The following is a 683-nucleotide window of genomic DNA, read 5'->3' on the forward strand; positions in this document are numbered from 1 at the left end:
TTAGAGCCCTGCCAGCAGCTGCCACCAGCCATCTGGCTGCCCCCGCTGAGAGCGCAGGCTGACCGACGCCCGGCCTCACCCCGGCCTCGGAGCAGCCACCTAGAAGCACGCCCCGTCCCACGCTGCATCTGGCTCAGGGTCGGTGACAGCTGAATTCAATGACTGCGCCCACCGTGCGGTTTCTGGGGAACCGAGGCCTCAATCAGGGCCGGGGGCAGCGCAGACACACACACCCAGCGTGAGCTCATCTGATTAGGGGCCATCAGCCATATGGCGCTTGGGGCACGTCCACAGGCCCCCCTTGACGATCGTGGGGTTCAGGGGCTCGGTGCCGAGCCAGGACCTGGTGCCACTGACCCTTCGAGTCCATCTCGCTCCCGGGAGGAGCCTGTGCACAGGATGACCTGGGGCGGAGTGTCGTTCCAGAAAGTTCCAGCCGGGGCTCGTCTTACCTGACTCCTGGTCTTAAGGTGGTTTTTTTTCCACGTTTCCTTGTAAGTACAAAACTTTCTTCGTTCTTTATTAATGTGTTTTGGGTGTTGTTTTTTTATTTTGTTTCAGAGAGGAAGGGAGACGGGGAGAGAGAGAGTTGTGGCTGCCGTCTGGGCAGCAGCTCTAGTCTCTGGCTTCAGGGTGATGGAGGCAGCCCCGGCTCACGGGGAACATGGCGAGTGCAGCCATGG

Source organism: Myotis davidii, unplaced genomic scaffold (genome assembly GCF_000327345.1).
Source record: "Myotis davidii unplaced genomic scaffold, ASM32734v1 scaffold875, whole genome shotgun sequence".
NCBI classification, from domain to species: Eukaryota; Metazoa; Chordata; class Mammalia; order Chiroptera; family Vespertilionidae; genus Myotis; species Myotis davidii.